An 18,495-nucleotide genomic window follows, 5' to 3' on the forward strand; every position below is an offset into this window, starting at 1 on the left:
TAAACCATATGATCCCCTCAATAGGTACAGAAATGTCATGTGACCATATTCATCATCTCTTCATGATAAAAACTCTCAAAAAATTAGGTCTAGAAGGAGCATATCTCAATATAATAAAGATCATATATGTCAAAGCCACAGATAATATTATAGTGAATGGGAAAAAAACTAATAATGTTTTTTTCTAAGAACTGGAGCAGACACAAATGTCAACTTTCACCTTTCCTATTTACTATGGTACAGAGAGTCCAAGCAGAGCAACCATGTAAGAGAAAGATCTAAAAGGCATCCTACTTTGGAAAGAGAAAATCAAATAGTCTCTACAGGTGACATGCTTTAAGATACAGAAAAACCTAAACACGACAAAAAACTCTTAGAGCTGATAAATGAATACAGTAAAGTTGCAGAATACAAAATCAGTATACAAAACCACAAGCGTTTCTATATACCAATAATGATGTAACTGACAAAAAAATGAAGAAAGCAATCTTATTTACAATAGCCACAAGAATACCTAGTAATAAATGTAACTAGGGAGGTAAAAGACCTCTGTGTTAAAAACGTGATGAAAATTATTAAAGAGGACAAAAACGAATGGAAAGACATCCCATGCTCATGAATCAGAAGAATTAATTAAATTTAAATGACCATATTACTCAAAGAAATCTACAGAATGAATGCAATCTCTATCAGGATACCAATGACATTCTTTACATATAGAGAAAAATACTCTAAAATTTGTATTAAACCACAAAAGAACCTGAATAGAAAAATTAATTCTGACCCGAAAGAACAAAATGAAAATATTAGACTACCTAACTTCAAAACGCAGTGGAAAATGATAGTAACCAAAACAATGCAATATTGATATAAAACAAGACACATAAACCAACAAAACAAAGAAACCAGAAATAAATTTACATATTAACAACCAACTTATTTTAAACAAAAGCACCAACAGCACAAATTGAGGAAAGAATACCCTCTTCAAAAAAATCATTACGGAAACACTAGATACTCATTTAAGAAACAATAAAACTAGACCCCTATCTCTCACCATTAAGAAATATCAAATCAAAATGGATTAAAGACTTAAAGGTAAGGCCTGAAACTTTATAATTAGTAAAAGAAAACATAGAAAAAATGTTCCAGGACATTGGCCTAGGCAGCTTTTTTATGGCTAAGACCTCAAAAACACAGGAAATAAAAACAAAAATAGATAAATGTAACTAAAATATACTAAAAAGTTTCTACACAGCAAAGAAAACAATCAACAGAGTGAAGAGGCAAACTGTGAAATAAGGGCAAATATTTGCACACTATCTTCCAATAAGTCTACTTGAGATATGTCTTTCTTTGAAAAATGTGTATTCCAATATTTTGACTATTTTTGATTAATTATTAGATATTTTGCCTATAGGGTTGTTTGAGCCACTTATTAATATGTATTTTAGTTATTAACTCCTTTTCAGATGAATAGTTTGCAAATATTTTATCTCATTCTTTGGGACAAAATATTCACTTTGTTGATTATATACTTTGCTGTGCATAAGTTATTTTTTTAACATATGTTGATTATATACTTTGCTGTCCATAAGTTATTTTTTTTAACTAATCCCATTTGTCCATTGAGCTTTGGTTGTCTGTGTTTGTGAGTACTACTCAAGAAATATTTATCCAGTCCAAAGTCCTGTAGATTTGCCTTAATGTTTTATTGTAGTAGTTTCATAGTTTTAAGTCTTAGATGTAAGTCTTTAATCCACTTAGATTTGAATTTTGTATATGGTAAGAGATAGGTGTCTAGATTCATTCTTTTCTATATGAAAATCTAATTTTCTAAGCACCATTTATAGAAGAGACTTTTTTTCCCATTGTATGTTCTTGACAACTCTGTTGAAAATGAGTTCACTATAGGTATCTGGATTTGATCATGGGTTCCCTATCCTGTTCCATTGATCTATGAGTCTGATTTTATGCCCCATGCTATTTTGGTTACTATAGCTCTGTAGCATAATTATAAGTCAAGTAATGTGATTCTTCCAGTTTTATTTTTATTGCTTAGGATAGTTTTGGCTATTCTGGGTCTTTTGTGGTTTTATATAAATTTTAGAATATTTTATTTCTGTGAAGAAAGAAGAATGTCATTAGTATTTTTATAGGGATTGCATTGAATCTGTAGATTGTTTGGGTAGTATGGACAGTTTAAAAGTATTAATTCTTCCAATCCATGAACATGGAATATTTTTTCTATTTTCTGGTGTCCTTTTCATCAGAAAATTATTGTACTGAATATGTCTTGAAAAGCTGTTTTTATTATTTACTGGTGTATCACTTAGCTTTCTACTTGAATAAGTGTAGTTTATACACCACGGTTACAGTGTTATAATATTCTGTGTTTTTCTGTGTACTTTCCATGACCAGTGAGTTTTGTATCTTCAGAAAATTTATTATTGCTTGTTAATGTCCTTTTCTTTCTGACTGAAGTACTCCCTTTAGCATTTCTTGTTAAACAAGTCTGGTGTATATGAAATTTCTCAGCTTTTGTTTTTCTGTAAATTACTTTGTTTCTTCTTCATGTTTGAAGAATATTTAGACAGGATATTTGATTCTAGCAAAAAACTTTTTTTCAGCACTTTAAATATGTCTTACCAATTTCTCCTGGCCTCTAAGCATTCCATTGAAGAGTCTTCTGCCAGGTATACTGGAGTCCGATTGCATGTTATTTGTTTCTCTTCTCTTGCTGCTTTTGGGCTTTATTCTTTATTCTTAACCTTTGGAAGTTTGATTATTAAATGCCTTGAGATAGTCCTTGGGTTCAATCTACTGGGTGTTCTATAATCTTCTTCTTCTTAGACATTAATATTTTTCCATAGGTTTGGGAAGCCATCTGTTATTACCTCCTTTAAATAAACTTTCTACCACTATCTCTTTCTCTGTCTCCTTTTTAAGGATAATTGGTCTTCAAGCTCACTAATTCTTTCTTCTGCTTGATCAATTCTACCATTAAAGGACTTTGATGCATTCTTCAGCATGCTAATTGCATCCTTTCAGCTCCAGAATTTCTGGTTGATTTCTTAAAAAGAAATTCAATCTCTTTGTTAAATTTATTCAACAGAATTATGAATTCCTTCTCTGTGTATTCTGGAATTTATTTGAGTTTTCTCAACACAGCTATTTTGACAAAGGTCTAATATCCAGAATTTACAAGAAGCTTAAATTTACAAGAAAAAAAAACAACCCCATCAAAAAGTGGGGAAACAATATGAACAGACACTTCTCATAAGAAAACATTTATGCAGTCAACAAACATATGAAAAAAAGCTTGACATCATTGATTACTAGAGAAATTCAAATTAAAAACACAATTAGATAACATCTCATGTCAGTCATAATGGTGATTTTTAAACAGTCAAGAAACAATAGATCCTAGTGAGGCTGTGGGAGAAATAGGCACACTTTTACACTGTTGGTGGGAAGGTAAATGAGTTCAACCATTGTCGAAGACAGTCTGGCAATTCCTCAAGGATCTAGAACCAGAAATAACATCTGACCCAGCAATTCCATTACTGGGTAATGCGCAAAGGAATATAAATCATTCTACTATAAAAATACATGCACATATATGTTTATTGCAGCACTATTTATAATAGCAAAGACATGGAACCAACCCAAATGCCCATCAATGATAGACTGAATAAAGAAAATGTGGTACATAAACATCATGGAACACTATGCAACCATAAAAAGGAATTAAATCATGTCCTTTGCAGGGACAATGATGACGCTGGAGCCATCATCCTCAGCAAAATAACACAGGAACAGAAAAGCAAACACTGCGTGTTCTCACTTGTAAGTGGGAGTTGAACATTGAGAACACATGGACACAGAGGGGAAAAACACATATCAGCACATGTTGGTGGGTTGGGGGTGAGAGGAGGAAACTTAGAGGACCAGTCACTAGGTGCAGCAGACCACCATAGCACATGTATACCTACACAACAAGTTACACGTTCTGTACAATTATCTTGTTTGTTTGTTTTAGAAGAAGAAGAAATAAAGAAAAATAAGAATATTTTATTATTTATTTCCAAATGTTTGGATATTTTCCTTTTACGTCCCCTCAGTTAATGTCTAGTCTCATCCCAATGTGTTTGGATAATACAATCTATATGATTTCAATTCTTTTGAATTCATTGAGATTTGTTTCATGGCTCAGTATACAATCCATCCTTGTTTTTGTTGCTTGAGCTCCTGAAAGGAACATATGTTCTGGTATTTGTTGGAGTATTCTATAAATTAGTATTTTATTCTGTTGGTTAATGATGATGCTGAGTTATTCCATATCATTGCCAGTTTTCTATTTGTTCTATCAATTTTTGAGAGAAGAATGTTGATTTGTACAATTATAGTTATGAATTTGACTATTTCTTCTTTCAGTTCTATCAGTTTTCACTTAACATATTTTGCAGTGGTGATGTTTGTTTTATACATGTTTAAAAATGCAATGTCTTATTGGAGAACTGACCCTATTGTTATACAATGCCCATCTGTTTATGATATATTTTTTTATTCATAGGTCTACTTTTCCTGTTTACTAGTGCAGTCACTCCTACTTTTGATTATTCTTTGCATGACTTTTTTTGATGTCATTTTGCTTCATAAAATATGAACTGTTCATATTTTATAATTGAAGTAAGTCTTTTTCTTAAAATAATATTCTATGAATTCCTCTATATTCATTGTTGCAAGTGTAATATTCATATTTAAAGTAATTATTCATATAAGGCTTTAGTCTGCATTTTTTGTTTTCCCATTTGTTGTTTCTGTTTTCATTTTTCTGATTTTCTTATTCTGCTTTCTTACATGGACATTTTTTAGAATTCCGGTTTAATTTAATTATACTTTTTAGTGTATATCTCTATCTCTTTACATACATACACACACACACACACACACACACACACACTAGTGGTTAGTATTACATTTTGATTAAAAATAATAATAAAGTCTATTGGAATCTACCAGTTTGAGTGAAGTTTAGATTTCTTATGTCTTTCTAAATCCCCTTACCTTATTCCATTTATAACATATTTGACAAATATTTTCTCTACATACATTTACAACCATATAAAACAGTACTATAATCTTTCTACAACCACCAAAAACTACTTAGAAAAATCGAGAGGAAGAAAGCATACTGCTTTTTACTCATAGTTTTGCTTGTCATTTTTTTCCCACCTGATGTTCCCAGGTTCCTTCTCTTTCGTGCCCTGTTTACACAAATTCCAGTAGCCATTCTTTTATAATAAAACTACGAATATTGACTCTAAGGGATTGATTAGAGGCACTGGGCTAGGGGATAAAGACCGCGGCTTACTCTTGGTGGCTTGTACTCAAGGAAACAAAGAAAACAAATGAGAGTAACACTGAATTGTATAGTGACTGTGTTAAAGAGGTGCTGCCCTGAGAAGTCTACCTCATACTCTGCTCTTTAAAACAACTTTTAAAATCTCAGAATGGGAAGTGAATTACTTCTTCAGTAAAATAAAACTTGTTGTAGAAGAAAAAGAGGAAATAATTTATTAAATTACTATTTTGTGGTTTTCTTTTTGCTTGTTTTATTTTGTTTGTTTTAATAAGATAGCTAATTATGTAATTTTATTTTGGGATACATTTTTATATAATTTTTAAAAACAGAACCTTCATGAACAATAAATAAGTTCCCTTCTTAGTATTTATGTTTCCACCTCCTCATTAGGAGATTAAGCAAGACTTTGATCATGCAAGATTTTCTCAGAAAAGCAAGGAGACCTATGAATATTTAGGGCAACAAAGACACATGGCTGCACCTGGGGAAGAAGTGAATTCCCATGTGGTAAATATATGTGGTATCTTTAGTCTAAAAATTGAATGTGTCCTGCTACTTAGAAGTTCCTTAATGATATGGCAGTGTCTCCGAGAAGAATAATCATATGCAGGAGGAACCCCTGACTTCACAGTGATCTCCTTCCCAGAAAGCTATAAAACGATCTCTCAGAAACTATGGTGGCACAGCAAATAATGTATTGGTATAACTAGTGTAAATGGAAGAGAACTTCATTTGAAGCCTTAAATTGTGGAAGCTTTCAAAGATATTTTCAAGACCTGAAAGTGGGAATGCAGGCATCTTGATTGAATTTTTTCTATCCCTATATAATAAGATATAGAGTAGTTTACATTTAATAGAAAGTAAATAACTGAATAAAATTCTTATTTGTTCATCTAGAAAACAGGAGTGAGAGGTTAAGTAAGCAATTTGTTAGACAGTAGGGAATACTGTAACTAAGCTCCTGCCATTTGTAACCTTTGTAGGTATCACAGTTGGCTTGAGGGATAGTGGGAGATTTAGTGATACATGCAACTGTGTAAATCATCATATGAGGAAACATTTCCTTCTATTTGTCAGAAGTGAAAATCATTAAGGCTATTTTTGTAGCTTATTAGGTATTAATTTTTACTAATTTGTAAACGTATGATAGATGTTTGAAATATTATTTGTAACCTGAATTCATTCTTATTTGAAAAATACATACACGCACATATACACACACACACAAACACACTCTCTCATGATGCTCTCCACAGCCACCCCTATCCTGTACCTTTAGTACCATCTAAGGATGTCTATCTTCCTGTGGAAGCACAGCTACCTCTAATGGCACAGGGCTATGTGAAAGGTGTAAAAGCTTAATTTTTACTCCCTGATCACTTATTTCATGTGTCACATATAGGGCACAACTGCCACAGGCCTTCATGGTGGTCCTTGACATAGTCTCCTATGAAATTATATTGAATGGCAAGTTTTCTTGAGTAGTTTTCTTTATTGGAAAGATAAATAATGAGAGTTCATCATGTCACTGAAGTAACTTCGAAATGCTGTGTTTTCTGTGATTTAATACACTTTTGTGAAAAGCGATGAGCTATTCCCTTCTGATACACTTATCTTGCTTGCTTCAACCCAACTACTGTTTGACCCGTCTGAAGAGTTTTGGTTATACTGGTCTTTGACTATTTCAGCCTCTTAGGAAAACCTGTTAACTTGTAAATTTGTACCATTTGGTCATAAAAAGTCTTGTCATTTAGTAATTGATAAATTTGACAAGTGAGATATTCTGGACAAGTATTTTTGAGTAGTCAGTTTTGCTAAATTATTTTTTTGCATACTTAGTTCCTGTAAATCTTCTCCAGTCACATTTTCATATACTTAACAATTTTACTTTTCTTCAAACATTCATTAAAAAAATTTTTATTCACCATTAGAATGACTATTGTCTTTGTAATTTACTGTTCTTTTAAGTCACATTATTATAATTATTTTCATATTCTTTTTTCAAACATAACTAAAAATAATTGTTACAGTATTAATTGCTCTCATGCTCATATCAGTCCTCAGAAATGGCACTATTTTAGATCTAAAACTAAAAATAACTAGCTAAAGATGTTTTATTCTAAAAACATTTAGAATATTGGTTCTTTTAATTTTGAACTCAAATATTACAGTTCAATGTTTCTTCCTAGTGCTATTTGTTAATCTTTTTAGTTATATCTTCTGAGTGGAGTGGAAAATGAAAAACAGTCAAAAAGGAAAAATTAAAAAGCACCAGAGCAAATGAACGCTAAATAATCTCTATAAATATTTGCATACTGAATCTATATACACAATTGTGCTCCATTAATGTCAGTATTCTGTACTTTTAAAATCTTTTTATTCTATTTTTTACATTCAGATTTTTGACAAAATGCATAACAAGCACCTGTGCCATTTGTTACATGTGTTAGAGATGTTTGGTTTTTTAAATATTGGGGTTTTCCTGTCTGTGCTTATTTTTATTATGGCCTCTAACCCATACAATAAATTTCAGAATCATGATACAAAGTTTAGACCTAGGCATCAGAAAAAATGACATGAACATCAGTACGTCATGGACACTCATCTATCAGAGGGGAGTCAGGCTTGGTAAGTTTGCACAGCATGCTGGCTTTCACACAGTGGGGAGGCTTTAGAGCACTTAAGAATGAGTGCCAGCTGAAGCAGTGATCGCTGTGGGTGAGCGAAGGAAATTTTATGAGCAACACAGGCTTCTGCAGTGGGCCCTGCTAAAGGAAGAAAATAATAGATAGGAAGTGAGCTGACAGAGCTTTTGTAAAACAACAAGAACACCTGAGGACTGCAGGACATAACTTGAAGGTATTAGGGAAAACAATATTGCACAGCTTTGAGACTACTTAAATAACAGGTGGAATAGAGCTTCAGAATGATTAGTGAATTTGCAATTTTTATAATAACCCCAACTTGTTCCCACTTCCTAGGTCCTGCAATATCTGGAGAAATACCTAAATAAATGAAATGTACAGTTACAGGTGTATGTGTGTGTGTGTGTGTGTGCGCGTGTGTGTATACCAAAGTAAAATTTTCCTCTCTGTGATATTTACACATAAGCAAAATACTTTTGAACAAAATTTAAAATTACTTCACTGATTTGGGCTTAGAATGACTGAGAAATTGCATGACTGAAAAATTGTAGTCAATGGAAATCTTGAATAAAGTTTGTTTAGGATAAAGAGACATAATGGCCTGTAATCCCAGCACTTTGGGAGGCCAAGGCAGGTGGATCATCTGAAGTCAGGAGTTCAAGACCAGCCTGGCCAACATGGTGAAATCTCATCTCTACTAAAAATACAAAAATTAGTCATGCATGGTGGCACGCACCTTTAATCCAAGCTACTTGGGAGGCTGAGGCAGGAAAATCACTTGAACCCAGGAGGTGGAGGTTGCAATGAGCTGAGATCCCACCACTGCACACTCCAGCCTGGGAGGAGACAGAGGGAGACTTTCAAAAAAAAAAAGTACAGAATGGTATTTAGAATATAGATATTTGTAATGCTAATCTATTTATTAGGTATATCATACTCAGAGGACACACAAAAAATTACAAAGCATAAGTGCACAGGTTGTAAAGTTTGTGTATGTTGAAGATATTGATATAATCAGTGGTGGGCTGAAAAGGAAAGTATTGAAACCTGAGAATCTTCATTGTTCCTTGTTTTAGTTACACATTAGCACAACAGAGATAATCACTCCCCTAATTTCTTACACCATAGATTAATTTTGTCTATTTTTGAACTTTCTGTTAATAAAACTTACAGTCAGTGAATAGGTCAACCTTTCTTAAGTTTCTCAATATATGTTTATCAGATTCATTCATATTATTGAATGTGTAAGTTTTTTTTTTTCAGTTTGATATTCTTTTGTGGTCGTTTTCTGGGTTTTTCTCTCCCTGATTTCTAAGGCGTATTTCTCTTCCATATGTGAATTACTTATCAGATATATGTATTGAGCATTTTTCCTTCCTGTCTTGACTATACATTTTACTCTATTAATAATGGTTTAATGTGCAAAAGAATTTAATTGTAATGTTATATGATTTTTAAAATTTTTAATTGTTTTACTTCAATAAGTTTTTGGGAAACAGGTAGTGTTTGGTTACATGAATAAGTTATACTTAGGGGTGATTTCTGAGACTTTGGTGCACCCATAACCCGAGCAATGCTCACTGTACTAAATGTGCAGTTTTTCATCCCTCACCATCCACTAACATGTCCCCTGAGTTCCCAAAGTCCAATGTACCATTCTTATGCATTTGTGTGTCATAGCTTAGAGTGAGAACATACAATATTTGGTTTTCCATTACTGAGTTGCCTGATTTAGAACAATAGTCTTCAATTCTATCCAGGTTGTTGTGAATGGCATTATTTTTTTTCCTTTTTTAAGCTGAGTAGTAGTAGTCAATTGTATATACTATATACACTACATTTTCTTTACTCACTCATCAGCTGATGGGCGAGTGAACCGGTTCCATATTTTTGCAATTGCAAATTGTACTGCTATCAACATGCACATGGAAGTATATTTTTGGTAAATGACTTAATTTCCTCTAGGTAGATACTTAATAGTGGGATTGCTGGATTAAATAGTAGTTCTACTTTTAGCTATTTAAGAAATCTCCACACTGTTTTCTGCAGTGGTTGTACTAGTTTACATTCCCACCAACATCTATTATTTTTTGAGTTTTTGGTTATGGCCATTCTTGCAGGAGTGAGGTGATATTGCATTGCAGTTTTGATTTGAATTTCCCTGATAATCAGTGATGTTGAGCATTTTTTCATAGGCTTGTTGTAAGTATAACTTCTGAAAATTTTTTATTCAAGTCCTTAGCCCACTTTTTGATTGGATTATTAATTTTTATTGCTGATTAAGTCCTTTGTAGGTTATGGATATTAGTTCTTATTAGATGTATAGATTGTGAAGATTTTCTCCCACTCTATGGGTTGTCTGTTATGTCTGTTGATTATTTCTTTTGAAGCACTTTTGTTTAATTAAGTCTCATCTATTTATATTTATTTTTGTTGCACTTGCTTTTGGGTTCTTGGTCATGAGGTCTGCCTAAGCCACTGTCTAGAAGGGTTTTCTGACATTATTATCTAGAATCTTTACAGTTTCAGGTCTTAAATTTAGGTCTTTGATGCATCTTATGTTGACTTTTTATAAGGTGAGAGATGATGATCCAGTTTTATTCTTCTACATGTGGCAAGCCAGTTTTCCCAGCACCATTTGTTGATGAGGGCATCATTTCCCCACTTCAGGTTTTTCTTTGCTTTTCCAAAGATCAGTTGGCTGTAAGTATTTAACTTTACTTCTGCATTCTTTATTCACTTTCATTGTTCTATGTGCCTATTTTTATACAAATACCATGCTGCTCTGGTGATTGAGGCCTCATAGTATACTTTGAAGACTGATAAAGATGCCTTCAGATTTGTTATTTTTGCATAATTTTGCGGTGGCTCTGTGGGCTCTTTTACAGATCTGTAGGAATTTCAGGATTTTTTTTCTAGTTAGGTGAAGGATGATGATGATAATTTGATGGGATGGCATTTAATTTGTAGATTGCTTTTGGCAGTATAGTCATTTTCACAATATTGTTTCTACCCATCCATAAGCATGGGCTATGTTTCTATTTGTTTGTATCAGCTGTGATTTCTTTCAGCAATGTTTTGTAGTTTTATTTATAGAGGTCTTTCACCTACTTGGATATGTATATTCCTGAGTATTTTATTTATTTTGCAGCTATCATGGAAGACTGCCATAAGGAAAACTACAAAGAGTTTGAATTCTTGATTTGATTGTCAGCTTGGTCATTGTTGGTGTATAGAAGAGCTAGTTATCTGTGTACATTACTTTTGTATCCTGAAACATTGCTGAATTCATTTACCAGTTCTAGAAGCTTTTTGGATGAGTCTTTAGGGTTGTTTAGGTATATTATCACATTGTCAGCAAACAGCAACAGTCTGACCTCCTCTTTATCAATTTGGGTGCCCCTTATTTCTTTCTCTTGTCTGATTGGTTTGGCTAGCATTTCTGATTGGTTTGGCTAGCACTATGTTAAATAGAAGTGGTGAAAATGGGCATCTTTGTCTTGTTTCAGTTCTCAGGAGGAATGCTGTCAACTTTTCCCCATTGAGTATAATGCTGGCTGTGGGTTTGTCCTAGATGGCTTCTCTCACCTTAAGGTATGCCCCTTCTATGCTGATTTTGCCTAGGCTTAAATCATAAAGCATCGCTGGATTTTGTGAAATGCTTTTTCTGTGTCTAATAAGATGTCTTTTTAATTCTGTTTATGTGGTGTATCACATTCCTTGATTTACTTATATAAAACCATCTCTGAATCCCTGGTAAGAAACCCTCTTGATCATCATGGATTATCATTTGATATGCTTTTAGATTAGGTTTGCTAGTATTTTGTTGAGGATTTTTGTATCTATGTCCATCAGAGCTACTGGTCTGTAGTTTCCTTTTTTTCTTATGTCCTTCCCTGGTTTTGGTTTTAGGGTAATACTGACTTTATGGAATAATTTAGAAGGGATTCCTTCTTTCCCTTTCTTTGAGAATGGTATCAATAGCATTTGTACTAATTATTCTTTGAATGTTTGCTAGAATTCAGGTAAATCTATCTGGTCCTAGACTTTTTTTCTGTTGGCAACATTTTAATTATTATTTCAATCTTGTTGCTTGTTACTGGTCTTTTCAGATATTCTATATCTTCCTGGTTTAATCTAAAAGGGTTGTATATTTCCAGGAACTTAACCATCTCCTCTAGGTTTTCTAGTTTACGCACATAAAGATGTTCATAGTAGCCTTGAATAATCTTATATTTCTGTGGTGTCAGTTGTAATATCTCCCATTTAGTTTCTAACTGATCTTCTATGAATCTTCTCAATTCTTGGTTAATCTCACCAACGTTCTATCCACTGTATCTTTTCAAAAAACCAGCTTTTTGTTTCATTTATCTTTTATATTTTGTTTAAATTTTATTTAGTTCTGCTCTGATCTTTGATATTTCTTTTCTTTTTCTGGGTTCCAGTTTAGATTGTTCTTCTTTCTCCAGTTGTGTGTGTTGTGACCTTAGATTGTCTATTTGTGCTCTTTCAGACTTTTTGATATAGCCACTTATTGCTATGAACTTTTTTTTTTAGAACTAATTTGCTGTATTTCAGAGATTTTGATAGGTTGTGTCACTGCTATCATTCAATTCAATGAATTTTTAAATTTCCATCTTGATTCATTTTTTTTGACCCAATCATCATTCAAGGGCAGATTATTTCATTTCCATGTACTTGCATGGTTTTGAGGGTTCTTCTTGGAGTTGATTTCTAATTTTATTCTTCTGTAGTCTGAGAGAGTACTTGAGATAATTTCAATTTTCTTCAATTTACTGAGACTTGTTTTGTGGTCTACATGGTCAATCCTGAAGAATGTTCCATGTGCTGATGAATAGAATGTATATTCTGCAGTTGTTGGGTAGAATATTCTGTAAATATATGTTAAGTCCATTTGTACTAGGGGATAGTTTAAGTCCATTGCTTCTTTGTTGACTTTCTGTCTTTATAAACTGTCTATCTCTGTCAATGGAGTATTAAGGTCCTGCACTATTATTGTGTTGCTGTCTATCTCATTTCTTATGTCTAGTAGCAATTTCTTATCAAGTTTGGGAACTTTAATGTTAGTTCATATGTATTAAGAATTGTGATATTTTCCTGTTGGACTAGTCCCTTTATCATTATATAATGTCCCTCTTTATCTTTTTTTAACTGCTGTTGCTTTAAAGTTTCTTTTGTATAATATAAGAATAGTTATTCCTGCTTGCTTTTAATGTCCAAATGCACAAAATATCTTTTCCACCCCTATACCTTTAGGTTATGTGAGTCCTTATGTATTACATGAGTCTCCAGAAGACAGCAGAAACTAGGTTGGTAAATTCTTATCTATTGTGCCATTCTTTATCTTTTAAATAGAGCATTTAGGCCATTTACATTCAGAGTTAGTATTGAGATTTGAGGTACTATTCTACTCATCATGCTATTTGTTGCCTAAATGCCTTTTTTTTTTTTCATTGTGGTATTGTTATATAAATCCAGTGAGATTTATGCTTTAAGAAGGTTCTAATTTGGTATATTTCAAGAATTTGTTTCAAGATTTAGAGGTCTTTTTAGCAGTTCTTATGTGCTGGCTTTGTAGTGGTAAATTCTCTCAGCATTTGTATGTCTGGAAAAGACTATATCTTTCCTTCATTTACGAAGCTTAATTTTGCTGGATACAAAATTCTTGGCTTATAATTGTTTTGTTTAAGGAGGCTAAATACAGTACCCCAAACCTTTCTAGCTTGTAGGATTTCTGCTGAGAAATCTACTGTTAATCTGATAGGTTTTCCTTTATAGGTTACCTGATACTTTTATCTCACAGCTCTTAAGATTCTTTCCTTCATCTCAACTTTAGATAAATTAATGACTATGTGCCTAGGTGATCACCTTTTTATGATGCATTTCCCAGGCATTCTTTGAGCTTCTTGTATGTGAATGCTAGATCTCTAGCAAGGCTAGTGAAGTTTTCCTTTATTATTCCCTCAAATATGTCTTCCAAACTTATATATTTCTCTTCTTCCTTGGGAACACCAATACTTTTAGGTTTGGATATTTAACATAGTCCCAAAATTCTTGGATGCTTTGTTAATTTTTATAAATTATTTTTTCTTCATCTTTGATGTAATGCGTTGATTTAAAAGCCTTATCTTCAAGCTCTGAAGTTGTTTTTTTTTTTCTTGTTCAATTGTATTGCTAAAACTTTCCAGTGCATTTTGCATTTCTGTAATTGGGTTCTTGATTTCTAGAAGTTGTGATTGTTTTTTTAATTTATGCTATTTCACTGAAGAATTTTTTTTAATATCCTATATCATGTTTTTGATTTCTTTAAGTAGGACTTCCTCTTTCAATAGTCCCAGCTACTTGGGAGGCTGAGGCAGCAGAATCATTTGAACCCATACAGAGGAGGTTGCAGTAAGCAGATATTGTACCACTGCACTGCAGCCTGGGCAACAGAGTGAGACTCAGTCTCAAAAATACAAAACAAAACAAAAACACAACCAACAGGAAAAAGAAACTTGTTTTGTCATATTACCGGAATTTTTTTTCTGGTTCATTCTCATTTAGGTACAGTATGTCAGAGAGAAGGTCTGGGACTCAAGGGCTGCTGTTCAGATTCTTTTGTTCCATTCTCTTTTCACTGCAATGCATTGTCACTTTTTCTTAAATAATGTGTACATATGTGGTCTGTTCATGAACTCTATTCTGATCTATTGAATATTCAATAGATCAGAATAGAGTTCTATAAAAGGATAGAAGGTGTGTGTGTGTGTGTGTGTGTGTGTATATATGTATATATCTTTCCCAATACCAAAATACCATAATTACTTCATTTATAGTAATCTTTGAGACACGTTAGTATAATTTTCCATTAGTTTGTTCTTTTTCAAAATTATTGTGGTTATTCTTACTTTATATTCCATATAAACTTGAGAATTTGCTTGTCAATATCTCGAAAATCCACTTGAACCTTTGATGGCTATTTCAATGATCATTTTATGGGAACTATCATTTTTAAAAGGTTAATTCTGACAACTATTTAAGGACTATTTTCATCCTATATGTTTTTATTTTCTCTCAATGTTTTACAGTTTTTACTATTGAGGATCAGAACACATTTTAATTTATAACACGTTTTAACAATAACTTAGAACTGTCTCTATGTTATTGATATATTTTAAAATTTATGATTGACACATAATGTACATATTGATGGGGTACAATGTGAGATTTGATACCTGTATACGTTGTATATTAATCAAATGAGAGTAATTAACACATTACTCACCTTAAATATGTATAATTTCTTTGTGATAAGAACATTGAAAGCTTCTCTTCAAGCTATTCTGAAATGTATAATACATTATTGTTAATGGTAATTTTCCTCATGTAAAGTGGATCTAATGTAGTTTTGACTATTTCTATTTTTGGAGTTCCACGTTTTGCTTAATATATCTGATGCCATGTTATTGTGTGTGCTATGCAATAAATTGTGTTGTCTTCACAATTTATGTGGTGAAGCTGTAACCCCCAATGCATCTTTATTGTGAGACAGGGCTTTTTTGACTTAATTAAGGATAAATAAATTCATAAGGGTGGCCTCTAAGCCAATAGGATTGGTGACTTTATAAGAAAAATAAAATATATTTCTCTTTCTGCATATGTATGTACTAGGGAAAGCTCATCTGAGGACACAGTGAGAAGATGGCCATCTACAAGCCAAGGAGAGAGCCCTCACCAAGAACCCAATCACTTGGCACCTTGATCTTGGATTTCTAGCCTCCAAATCTGTGAAAAATAAATTTCTATTTAAGTCACACCGTTTATGATATTTTGTTATGGCAGTCCAAGCTGACCAATACAGTGTGCAAACACATTTCAAGTGGTTATACTTCACATAATTTCATTATGAAATGTCATATTTTTTCCCCAATATTACTTAGTTCTTTAAAGTTTGATTTTTCAAATAGTGATGAAGGAATGCAATATAAAACACGTTGTCAGTAATTTAATGGAATCCTTTTTAATTCTATATTTTATCTTTCTGGGTCTACATATATTTAAGTGATGTCTCTGGTTAAATATATATATATGTATATATATACGTATATATATATGTCTACTTTCAAAAGGGCTAGTCTGAAAATGTTAATCTTTCATTTGAGTATGTAGATGGTTTACACTTAGTACCATTATCAATATAAACATTATATATAGATAGATTTATATCTTACTTTGTTTTACGTTGCTGTAAGAGAATACTCTGAGACAGAAAATGTATAAAGAAAAGATGTTCTGTAGTTAGGGAAGTTCAACGGTATGGCTTGGATTCTGGCAAGGGATTTTATGCTGCCTCATAACATGACAGAGAAGGTTAACGGGGAAGTGGACCCAAGCAAAAATTAAAAACTCAAAGGATATCCTGGCTTTATATCAACTCATCCTCATGAAAATTAATCCATTGTCACAGAAACTGATTCAGTGTCACCAGACCCACAACTTTCTCACTACAATGAAAAGGTCAACAAGCTGTTCATGAGAGATTTGCTCCAGTGACTTAAACACCTCCCACGAGCTCCCACCATCAAACAGTGCCACACTGAGGATCAAATTTCAACATGAGTTTTGGTGGAGGAAAATCATACATGTCTACAATTTTACTATTTGTTCTGTCATTTACTCCACTTATTGTCTTCTTCTGAATTATTCTTCTTTTGTCATATGATCAGTTTATTCTATGTATACTATTTTACTAAGTGATTGCAAAAGAAAATTAAATATAGTTGAGTCTTGAAATATTTTAGTCTAACAAATTGTTTCACTAATTCCTCAACTTTAATCTTTCCATTGTTTATATTTTTATGCATTTTAATCTTCTACAAATGAATATTTACCTTATAATTATTATTTCCTGCAGCCAATATCTATTATATCTATCTGTATATTTTTATTTTCAGGTATACTTTTTTTCCTGTGTCTTGTGCTTTTATCTAAAATAATTATTTTTATGCCTGAACAACACACTTTAATATTTCTTTAAGTGCAGGTGTTTTTCAGTTTTTGCTTGTCAGAAATAATTTTTATTTGGTCTCCATTAGAATAATATTTTTATTGGATATGGAATTCTTAGAACTTTGTTTCTCTACATTTGATAATGATTTCCATTGTTGTCTGGTTTCCCATGATTTCTGAGAACAGTCAGCTGCCAATGATGCCACTGCTTCTTCTATGGGCAGGTGTCATTTTTTGTAGCTGCTATTAAAATTTTCTGTTTGGTTTTGGTTTTCTTTTCCTAAAAAATGATGTTCCTAAATGTAGATTTATTTGTATTCAACCTGCTCTGAGTATAAAAATTTTCTTGCAACAGTGGCTGGGTATCAGTATTTGATTTTGGAAAACTCTTGGTCAATAGTGTTTCAAATGTTGCTTTTGTTCCATTCTCTTCTGCCTTATAGGGCTCATATTAAAGATAAGTTAGGCCTTTTCATATTGTTTTATATATCAGTAACTGTCATTTCTCTAATATGTACTCTTGTTTTACTAAATCGTTCAATATAAAGAATTTCTATTAAACTGCCTTTCAATGTTTTTCACTATACTGATTCTTATTTTTTTCTGCTGTGTCTTTTCTGATTAAAGTCAATTGTTGACATGGGATTTTCAGACTATGTATTTCTTTTCTATTCCTCAAAGATATTAATATCATATGTAGCTTACAGATTTTTAAATTATAACTGCAATGTCAGGTTATTAGCAAAGCTGTTTATATCTGACTTTTCTTATTTTCAGTCTTTGGTCTCCTTGCATAACTTATATCTATTATATCTATGTAATATATATAACATATTATATCTAATATATACATAATAAAGTATATTAATATATGTATTTAATATATATATTATATTAAATATTGAGATGGAGTCTTGCTCTGTCATCCAGGCTGGAGTGCAGTGGCACGATCTTGGCTCACTGCAACCTCTGCCTCCTGGGTTCAAGCAATTCTCCTGCTTCAGCTTCCTGAGTAGCTGGGACTACAGGCATATACCACCAAACCCAGCTAATTTTTGTATTTTTAGTAGAGATGGGGTTTCACCATGTTAGCCAGATGGTCTCTATCTCCTGACCTCATGATCCACCCGCCTTAGCCTCCCAAAGTGCTGGGATTATAGGAGTGAGCCACCACCCCCAATCCATAACATATTTTTATAATAAATAATGATCATTATATCTGAAAAAAATACAGAATTTTCTGACTATATTTTTCTCCAGAGATATTAAACCTTTTATCTGATCAAGCAGGTAGAGAAGAGACTGGTCACCTTTTAAGTGTAGACTGAGATGGCTCCAACATTATTTGAAAATTAAAAAGCTACTTCTGTCCCTGGATTTGCTTCTCCTCCTACAGCACAGCCTTCTACATATTCTGAAAGTATAGGATAATCACCAGTATGTTCTCTCTGACTGACAATTCTAAAAAAA

At 32.5% G+C, this 18,495-nt stretch overlaps 1 long non-coding RNA gene across 1 annotated transcript in view; it reads left to right on the plus strand.

Annotated features, from left to right (window-relative positions):
• Positions 1 to 17,670, plus strand: part of LOC118145750 (uncharacterized) — a 42,026-nt gene extending 24,356 nt beyond the window's left edge. The window contains exon 2 of the long non-coding RNA XR_008475061.2: positions 15,688 to 17,670. This is a non-coding gene — a long non-coding RNA (uncharacterized LOC118145750). The remainder of the gene's footprint in view (positions 1 to 15,687) is intronic.
• The last annotated feature ends 825 nt before the right edge of the window (positions 17,671 to 18,495 follow it).

Source organism: Callithrix jacchus, chromosome 10, assembly GCF_049354715.1.
Source record: "Callithrix jacchus isolate 240 chromosome 10, calJac240_pri, whole genome shotgun sequence".
Classification (NCBI taxonomy): domain Eukaryota; kingdom Metazoa; phylum Chordata; class Mammalia; order Primates; family Cebidae; genus Callithrix; species Callithrix jacchus.